This window comes from Pelecanus crispus, chromosome 10, assembly GCF_030463565.1.
Source record: "Pelecanus crispus isolate bPelCri1 chromosome 10, bPelCri1.pri, whole genome shotgun sequence".
Taxonomy (NCBI): Eukaryota; Metazoa; Chordata; class Aves; order Pelecaniformes; family Pelecanidae; genus Pelecanus; species Pelecanus crispus.
Window position 1 is genome coordinate 23002529 of NC_134652.1, and position 9964 is coordinate 23012492.

Consider the following 9964-nt stretch of genomic DNA (forward strand, 5'->3'; position numbering starts at 1 on the left):
TTTTCTCAGAATCACCTAGGAAGTCTGTGCTCAAGTAGAGAATTGCTTCTCCTTACCTGAAGACAGCATCCTGGCCACAGCTAACCTGCCGTTGATGCCCAGCACGCAGTGGGAGGTGCCCGGAGTTACACAGTTTTAGTCCCTGCATTCCGATTCCATCTTTCTGGATGCCACTAGCCAGACAGACCTGCCCGATACTCTCAGCAGTGCCTTCCTCAGCCAGACTACTCGAGCCTGTCCAGAGGTATTACTGAACATGCCCACCACATCCCTCTATCGCCTTTACCACAGTGCCCTTCAGGTGCAGCAAGCAGTCACAGCTGAGCTCTCTGTATGTCCAGTCTTCTTCATTCTTGATGCCAAGGGAGGCGAATAAGTAAATCATGCCATTTCAGAGTGAGTAAAGCCCCTGCTTAGCCATCTCAAATAAATTTTAATCTACAAATAGTACAAGATAAAAGCCATCAGAAGAGACTAACAGGACTCCCAGAAGCCTGCTAGTCAAGAGCTGCACATTAAACTGAATGCCTCCATCAGGTCAACAGTGCAGCAAATACCATCAAAAAATAAGTTACCAACTCAGAAGGAATGTTTATTCTCAGATGCAGAACTGGCATCAACATACCAGAAAACCAAGCCCAAGGACCACAGATACTATTAATTACAATGAACACAGAAGTTTCCAGACTGGCAGGAGATTCACAGCTCTGCAGCTGGGAAGCAGCAGCTCAGACAACAGACAGGGCTGCAGATGCAATTCCTTGCAGACAAGTAGAGGATGGGCTTGGTATCATTACCCATGCTGAAAATGCAAAAGGTCTCTCAGAGACAGAGGAGTTCAGATACGAGAACCAACCTTCTGAACTTGTTGATCAAGAGTCTGAAAAAAACAGGATGCCACTAAGACCTCATTCTGGAACCCTTCCCAGGCGCTAGCCAGGAGCTGCCACCAGCTCCAAGACTGCTGGCTCCAGAACCCACTTAGGATGCCAGAATCCTGGCTGTGCAGCCTGCCACATGCTTGCAGAAACCTGCTTCCCTAATTTAATGCAAGCTTGTCGAGTTTTGTTTCTGGAACCCATCCTGAGCAGCAGCCAGGAACTGCAACAGGGCCAGGCTCTGTAATAGTATTGGCTCACTCCATGTTCTAGCATGATCACACAACCAGGAGCATCCTGGTTCTTGAGCCCATTGTGTATACAGTCAGAGTGCAGTCTGTTGGGAAATGTAGAAACACCGATCAAATTCTGCTCGTGAAATTCTGTATCAGTAAATCCCTCCAGTTCAACCAAGGACATCCACATTCAGTAAACACATTATTTTGGAACACATCTCCAGACATTTCCAAGAATTTTTAGGAGGCTGCAATGCACAGCAGTACATTTCTTTTTTACCACCAACCTTATTATTGTTAATTTAAAGTGCAAAACCTAGCGATCCAGTGACTCTGTCTTCAATGGAGAGTTCCAGCTGAGGTCCAGAGGGCAGATCCACACATACACATCTGCATCTGCCTCTTTAAATCTGCTTAAAGAAGAGAAAAGAACAGCAGACAGCACTGGTCTGGGATGTACCCGGCTGGCCAGCCCTTGGGGCCTCTTCAATAGGCTTTAGAGTCCAAATGAGGTGTAAGTCTATTAAAAAAGAACGTGTGCACAGATCACAAATCCTCAGAGGGTTGTGGCCTGTCACTCTGGGGTAGTCGGCTTCTTTCTGATATGTGCACTGGGAAAAAGGAGCATCATGAGAAAGGAAGGACAAAAGGAAAATAGAGTACAACAGAAACAAAAATTTACTGCTTAGTATCTTCGTAGAGCTCTTACTGCATCTGTATGTCAGGACTCCAAATACTCTCTCTTCTCCTGCACACCCTGCCAGTCCAATACCAGTCATAACAGGTCCTACATCCCTTCCCATACACTCTCCCCCATCAAGTAATACCCCATCCAAACAGCAGAGAGGGCTTCCTCTCTCTGGGCATTTTTCCTTTACCCCCTCTATACCCTTTACAGTTTCCTGCTGTTGCTCACAAAGGCTGAGACTCCAGACTGCAGCCTGTGGGACCAGGCTGAGGGCCGCTGTAGCCAACACAGCTGGAATGTTTCAGAGGCTGGAGTGCTGGGGCTTTGGCTGTGCTTGCTGACAAGGAGGTAAAGTAGGTTAGCTGCCATGAGATATTTGAGGGAAACAAAGACTATTACAGATGCAGCTATACTGTGGTACATAACCTGGGCCTGGCTACAGATAGCTCCACAGCTGGAAAGTACACACAATGCCAGCTTAGCAGGCAAACAGAGGATTTGCATGGCAAACGTGAATGCCCCAGGAGGTGAAGTGTCACTACTGCAGCTCCTGTGTGGTCACCTATTCCTCATCAATGGCACAAGGAGCCTCACCAGGCCAGGAAACACGTGAACAGGGCACTGCTGAGCACCAGCCACCCTTGCCTGGCAAGGTACCACTTGGGACATAAATCAAGCTAGCCAAAGAATAATTTCCTTGCTGCTTTCTAGGTCTCAAAATTTATGTTCCTTCTGCACAGGAATGAAAGCAAAACCTTTTGAATGTGACTTTTGGGGCTCTCCCCTGCCATAGGAAACATCCAGTTCTCATTGAAAAAAAAAAAAAAAAAAAAAAAAAAAGTCATGTTTTCATTTAGGTAAATTTTCCTTAGTCAGAGGGGACATGGGGCTCAATATAAATCAGACCCAGGGTGAAAAATGTACTGAAAGTGGCATATCACTGCAGAATATTTCTGCTCCAGCTTATTTCAAGGAAATTGCATTGAATCAAAATTGCTCCGAGTAGCTCTCGGCAGAGGAAGCCAGGCCAAAGCCAGAGAAACCCTGAGGCTGCTCCAGGTGATCCAGGACCGGGGTGGCGGGCTGCAACCAGAAAGGTGTACAGCTACCTCTGCACTCCCCATCCTGACTTTCAGCTAAGGCAGCTTGGATGCAGCCCAGGATCGGCGCCTATTCTCTCTCCGTGTGTCTCCCTCTTTCCCCTCCCTTTCTTTTTCTCTCTCAATAAATCCCAGAGGGCACATTTCCGTGCCAGAATAAGCCTCTTTGTGAGGAGCGAAGGGAATGCACAGAGCCGCTAATGAGAACAAAACTGGAAAGCGAAACCCCGGCCTGGGGAGAGCCTTCCTCCTCCCTCCTCCGCGCCGGGAGCCGAGCGGCGGGGCGGCCGGCCCGGCACCCTCGGCGGCTCGGGGGGAGCAGGGCTCGGTGCTGGGTGCCCTCACCCCTCTGCCTCCCCTGCCCGCTCGCCTGCTCCAACTTCCCTGCCTTTTTGAGGCAGGCTGCAGAAAAGGCAGCAGAACAGCCTTTATCATGCAAATAACAAGAGTAAATGGGCAAATTCCCCGGTGGGCACTTGAGTGAAATGCAGAGCTTCTGGCAGCGGGGAGGGGGGCCAGGGGAGGGGGTGCTTTATTTGCAGGTCTCTGTTCTAATTTAACTGCAATGGCAGCTAAAGGAGACACCAGGGACCTGCTCTCATCCTCGGCACTTCCCGCCGCCTGCCAGGGCCACGGGCAGGGAGCGGGAAGGGGAAGGATGGGGAGCGGGAAGGGGAAGGATGGGGAGCGAGGCTGCCGAGGCCGGGGGCTGGAGCGCTCCAAGGCCGGGCCGATGCCCTCTCCGCCGGGCCCCTCCTCCGCGCTCCCGAGGCCATCCTGGAGGAAGGGCAGGGAGGAGCGTGAGCGAGGGCTCCGGGCGGGAGACGCCTTTGATCCGCTCTCTCCCGAGCCTCCTGGGAGAGCCGGCTTCGCCCCGGCCCTGGAGCCCCGCTCCCCTCCTGCCCCCTCCGCTGCCCCCCGGCACACCCCGGGCAGCGCCGCGCCGCAGGGCCCGGCAGGGACGGAGCAGGAGCCGCCGCCTCATGGCGACAGAAAACGTAAAGAGTCAGCGCTCACTGCCTGCACGATCCCCTTGCATCGCAGGTCGGGGTGAGGCGTCCAACCTGGCCCAGGAGCCAGCCCGAACAGAGGATGAGGGAGGAAAGCGGCCTGGCATCCCGGTACATACAGCCGATAACCCTCCTGCCGGGGCTGGTAACACCACAACGAGCTCCTGGCTTCACCGGGGTGAGAACTGTGTATCGAATCACTTCTTCTCTGGGCTGGGACCAGAGAATACTGAAGGCCCCAGACCACTTTGTGCTGTGCTCCCTTCTGCAAAATGGGAATAGTATCCCTTATGCAGACACAGAGCCGCATGAGCTGGGTGGGTAGTGAAACCTGTGCCGGTTATACTGAAAAAACCTTTGGGAGGACACCAGAGTCCTTGGAGAACAGTGGAGGGGAGACAACTACACAGCAGAAAAAGAGAATCGAAGATAAGGGACAGTAGATGAATGCAAAACCCATGCAAATGAAAAGGAGCAGATGTAGTCAGAGCTAGAGGAGAGAGAGTGCATTAGGGAAACCCCACCACAACTTTCCAAACGTTTCCCGCAGCTTAGAAACAGGCCCCACCATGACCGGAGTTGAACCCTACATCACCCGCAGCTGTTTTCAAAGGATGCTTGGGAGATATCCAGCCCATCAACTGCAAAGCCCGGAGCTGGAGAAGCATCCCCACTTTTCCAAAGGCTGGAATTGATGATCCCTTTTCCCATCCCGGTTTTCATCACAATCGGCTCTGCTCAAACCAAGGATCTCAACACGTTTTGCACCAATTCTCAGTGTGAACCTTGCAGCTACATGGGGATGGTGGGAAAATGCCTTTCTGTCCTTCAGACAAAGTGAGAAACCAAGACAGGCAGAAGCTAAGTGACTGAGTCAGGACAATGTGACACATGGGTGGCAGAGCCAACGTTAAAAGGCAGCTTTCCCTGCGTGAAGCCACTCCTTACAATCCAAGCTACAAAACTCCTTTTTCTTAAGCTCTGGGACCTAACCTTCTCCCGCCCCTCACTACATCCAAAAAGCCAAAACAGGGGAGCCACTTCTCCTGCACACAGCATCTCCCAGTTCCAGTGGCTCGCCAGAGCTGTCGCACTCGGGAGCGGGTGAGGATGCCCAGCTGGCTCCCTCCGAGCAGCCCCAGCTGAGACCGAGGGTCCCGCTCACTGGCCTCGGGGAGCGCAGGGGACAAGGAGGCAGCCACGACTCATTTGGCATTCTGAGAGGCTGGTGCGCAGCATCCCCATGCCAGCAGGGGGTAAATGAGAGCTCAGACATGAGTTATTGGAGCACTTACGTTCCCAGATTCTCCCAAACGTCGGGAAAAGGACAAACTGTTTAGTTGTAAAGAGCCTGGGGGGTGTGAACGGGGGAGGAGAAGGAGGAGGGAGCTGTGTCAAACTAGTTTCATGAAACAGAGACTTTGAAATTGAACTCATAAGAGCTATGAATAGAGAGGGAGGGTGGGCGGACCAACCCCCAAGGTTTACCCTGGAAGCCCCTAAGCCTCCAGTGTGGATTCTGGCAGCAAACTTGGGACCTACCTAGCATGCCTCACCACCAGTCAGTGGGATCATAAGGCTGGGAACAGCACAGTCCACAGTCAACTGTTACCACTTGGTTGCCTGCTGGGCTGCATTATTTGGGAGGCAGCTTCAATTGTTCAGGAGAAGAAGGAAAGCTGGGAAGAAGGGGCAGCAGTAATCTTTGTCAAAAAGGGACTGTTTGTAGGTATCACAAATATTGGAGACACCCCAAACTTTTGATAGACCTGAGCCACATCTAGGCTTAACTACAGTAAGCCTCAATCAAACAAGCAGTCTTTAGCTAAGCAGTGCTGGTCACAAACTAACTAGTTGCATAGTGGCGAGGTCCCAGCCGCGGCTGCATGCAGTAATATTCAGGAGAAACACAGTGAAACTGAGGGCTCAGTATGCCCAGAGACATGCGTACATCATCGTAGAGGAAACTTGGGCTAGTTCAGTTTCTATAGCCAAATCTTCCAGTAATTAGAGATATCCAACAGCGGGTTAGAGGGATCCAATTTTGCCATAAAAGAGCTATAAGCTCCCCGGCAGCTAGCACTCTTCGTGGCAATCTTCACCATCCTGAGTATGGTGCAAATCAGATTCACATCAACTGTTGGATTGATGAACACAGTGAGAGGAGAGGAACCAGCCTGGCATTCCCCTGCTGAACAGTGCAAAGGAAGGAATACAAAAAAAGCAGAGCCTGAAGGGGAAGAGGTGTTAGAGAAAGCTTGCCTAAATTATGACAAATTTCTTTGTGATGTTCTGACTTTTGCTTAGTATCGTTATGCTGAGACAGTGTGTCTTGTCATGGTGAAATTTCACTAGCTGCACACTTCTCAGAATCACAGGAAATACATTTTCTCAGCCTCACTGACAAATTCTTTGGACTCACTGAGTATTTTGGTGAACGTTTTTTTTCTGAACTGTAAGTGATGAGGATGCTGATGTTGTGTTAGGAGAAATGTGTTGTCAAAAAGTACACTTTCAGCTCCTTCTGACTTCTCCTAACTTCTCAGTCTTGCCATGCTTAGATATGACCTCAGCATGGCACCATCAGATTGTATCACCTCCATCCTATTGAGGACCATGTCCGAGTCACTGAGGCAGCATCCCCTGGAAGCCGCCTCTTGTATGCTTCCCTTGGCACATGCAAAGGAAGGTCCCCACCACAGAGCACCGTATGTCCCTGGGAGAACTGCCCTGCTCACTGACTGCCAGACAAACTTAGGGTCCTCAACATTTTGCAAGATCACACCCTGGCTGAAAAAAGATCCAACGTGAAGGTCCAGCCTCCTCCCAGCTTTAGGAAAACCTAGGTTGTAGAAAGCAGTTTCACAGTCAGAATGTCCTGCCAGATGCTACCACAATTTTGGTGACAATAAAGTCATCTGCCATGAGAACTTGGTCATCATCATCATATTACCTCTTCTCAGAGGAGTACCACACTGGTAACAGCACAGGAGAAACCCAGTTTCATCTGGTACATTTCCCATTACTTTGTTCCTGGGCCCTTTGAAGAATCCAGTCAAACAGCCTGTTCTCTTAGTCTCACATTTCCTCCCCTGCCCCCCCCCCCCCCCCCCATGTTTGTAGATTAGATTTGAATGCACTTCCTAAAATCTGCTACTATGTCCTCCTTGCCTACTGGTGGCATCCCTTCTCTCCCTTCCCCTTAGCACCATTCCCCTTATTTTTAATGTATTTTCTCTCTACAGTTTTTCTCTCAAATTCTCCCTGCTAAGAAATTCCCTGTTTAATCTCTTAGATGCTCACAAAAATAGCAAATCCTGATTCCTTTTGTCCCAGCCCTCCCTTCCCCATTTCACCCCAATTCTGTCTCCCAAGAACACTCCCCCCTGGCCGCACCTCCAAATCTTCCTCTTCCCACACATGCACCCCACCCTGCTTGCTCATTCATTTTCCATCTGCATCTCTCTCCTCCCGGATTCTTCCCTAAGTCTCGGTGATAAAAGTGCCAGATTGGAGTTGCTGTGTAAAGAGGGTTCATTTGCCATTTGCCACCATATGGGCCCAAAAGCAAAATCGTCAGCTAAGCGATTAAATCAAGTATGTCGAACAAAATGTTATGAACTGACATTATGGGTATATAATTTTATGCCATTTGTTGCCATCTGTTTATCTAAACAGCCCCCGTTCCACACAAACACACAGAAGTCTCTGCCACGCTCACAAGGCTTCGGCACAGGGGTCACAGTGCCTCCCTTTTCCTCCTTTCCTCTTATTCTGTCCTTCCATTCTCTCTGTCTGTCTGCATTCACCAGGGACTTGGTCTTGGAGTCTGGCCACAGACAGATCTTCCACTGCACTCCAGCACAGATTTAAAGGAAACCACCCCACAATAATCAAGGAGGTTGCCTTAGAGAACGAGGTGTACTCTCCTGCCTTCAGACTCTGCCCAAGTTCATTTCTATACAAGAAAATTAAGAACGTGTTGGACTAGAAGAGGGGGAAGGAGAGAAAGGGATGGAGGAACAAGTCCTGGTCAGCAGAGGGGTGTTATCTGTTTGCCCTCAGCTGGGACAGAGGAGAGGCAAGAGAAGAACAGGCTATGCCAGTTCTTTGCTTAGCCAAGCTTTCTGTCTGCTTCATTTTACTTTTTCTGTGTCTCCAAGTGGATCACAGTCTATTTCAAGGTTAGGTAGATGCGGTGGCTGTGACAGACTGCAGACTGACCCGGTGACCCCTTAGCCATCCTGCTTTCTGTAAGAATGTGAAGGCACTGATTAAAGTTCCTACTGACTTCTCTAGCAAATGCTTAGCCAGCATAGCACAGGAGGAAACCATAAGAAGCTACCCATCCTGTGGACTGAATTTATTCCTCAGTTTTAAGGTTGTTCAGAGGAAACTAGAGACAGATATCAAAGAGATTACAGGTAGGCAAAGTTTAACTCTGTCTTTCAAAAGGGGAGAAGCTACTGGCTCTACCGATTCAGACAGAACCGACAGAAGATCCAGCACAATAGTTTATCTCAAGTCCTTGGAAAGAGAATTTCCCCCCTTTGCACCACTTTTTGAACCCAAGTTTCCTTTAGCAACATCACTGGTCACGCAGATGATGCACTGGGCCTTCATGATGACCACTGAGAAGACAGGGCAGTAACTATGCCCAAGCCAAGAACAGGTCAACGTATCAAGTCTGTTCTCGTGAATTTAAGAGGCTCTTGGCAGCTGAGCAAGGAAAATATCTTCAACCACCTACCAGTGTGTCTGGCTAATGGTTTTAAAGAACTTTAGTGCTACCTTTTTTATGAACTGATCTAACAGGGTGTCCTTCCTTTCCAGATGTCCTTAGTCTTTGGGGGAAATACCATGTCAGTAACTGTCCCTGTAGTTCTGAATGTGAGAGGTGGGTGGGGACATTTAGCTTTCCTCCTTCCCAAACAAAACCCAGTCCACAGTACAGCCTGTGAAGAGAGCCAGCTCCTTCTCTGTGAATCCCGCTTTCTCTCTCGCATAATTTCAGTCAGTTTGAAGGTTCTTTGGGGGAGAAGTGTTAGAAAAGGAAAATACAAATCTCTCTTCACCCTCTAAGTCTCCCGCCCTCATTCACAGGGCTACTGAACTAAGCACATGTCTCTCAGCATGGTGTAAATGGGAAGGGATTATGCCTCCATTACTAATGAAAAGCAGGGGCCAGGCATTTTTCAAGCATCTGGAGCACAGGTTTTGCTCAAAAGCCAGCACTTGGCCTCAAAAGTTATGTATTTCCTAGGCAGTGGGTAGGTTTAGCTACAAAGTGATTTGGCCATGAGGTATCCCTTTATCTTGGTTGCATTCACTACTGACGGTGCTAGATATATTTAACACCTCCAGGCCACCTGACCACTGTATGCTGGAGCTACCCTGGCATATTAGCAAGGGTCAGCTCTGCAGCTGCACACTGGAACATGGAAAGCCACTGCTGCTTCTCCCCAAGAAAACTTCACATGCACAGGGAAAACTAAAAACCTACTTTAAAACCCTCAAGAGATTCCTACAGTTCTAGTGGGTTTTGGATAAGGCCCTAAATGCTGGCAGTTCACAAATAATTACACAGCAAGCCCATGCTAATAAACAGGAGCTTCTTCCTTTCCAAGGCCATTGCTGGTCTTGCCTTACCACTCAACTGAGGAAGTACAGATACACAGCACTACCAAGGAGGTTCTCAGCACTTGGCAGCATCAAGTCCTCTATGCCCAGCTGCTCTGCTGGAAGCACAGTATAGTGATATGTTCAGGCCAGCTCTAGGCTGAACACAGGCAGCTGTCTGCCTAGCTGTTAATGCAGCTTTGCACTGCGTGTGCATGGCTGTATTTCCTTCCTGCTAGAAGAGAAACAGTGGAACACCTCAAAGACCCCTGGAGAGCCTCAGCTAGTCCAGAGACTGCAATTCACCTGCTTAGAAGAGCAAGCTGGCGTAAGTACAGCCCACCTGTGCTCTGGGTACTGTACCAGCTTCCCATCTGCTCCCAAGTGCATCTGAAGGTGGTCATTTTAATCTAATAAGCATTTGATTACTTTT